Genomic DNA, 614 nt, shown 5'->3' on the forward strand with positions numbered 1-614 from the left:
TTGCTGCTACTGTTGGTGCTGCTGTTGGTGGTGGTGGTGCTGGTGCTGTTGGTGCTGGTGCTGTTGGTGCTGCTGGTGCTGTTGGTGCTGCTGCTGCTGCTGCTGCTGCTGTTGGTGGTGGTGGTGGTGCTGTTGGTGCTGCTGCTGGTGCTGATGGTCGTGGTGGCGGTGATCGTGCTGTTTTTGGTGTTGCTGCTGTTGTTGCTGCTGCTGCTGTTGGTGCTGCTGCTGCTGCTGGTGCTGCTGCTAGTGCATCTGTTGCTGCTGTTGATGCTACAGCTTAAGAAATAGGGGTTTGGGGTTTAGGGTTTGTTGTTTATGGCCTATGGTTTAGGGTTTATGCGTGTTTAGGGTTTAGGGTTTCTTGTTTAGGGTTTATGCGTGTTTAGGGTTTAGGGTTTAGGGTTTATAAGGGTTTATAAGGGTTTATAAGGGCTTGTGGTTTAGGGTTTATAAGGGTTTAGGGTTTATAAGGGTTTAAGGTTTATGAGGGTTTAAGGTTTAGGGTTTAGGGTTTATAAGGGTTTAGGGTTTATAAGGGTTTAGGGTTTAGGGTTTAGGGTTTAGGGTTTGTGTGTAGACTGGACTGCTGACGAGGAGCTGACTTTGCTCGA

The sequence above is a fragment of the Eimeria mitis genome, genomic scaffold, assembly GCF_000499745.2.
Source record: "Eimeria mitis Houghton genomic scaffold, Emh_scaff9969, whole genome shotgun sequence".
In the NCBI taxonomy this organism is placed as follows: Eukaryota; Apicomplexa; class Conoidasida; order Eucoccidiorida; family Eimeriidae; genus Eimeria; species Eimeria mitis.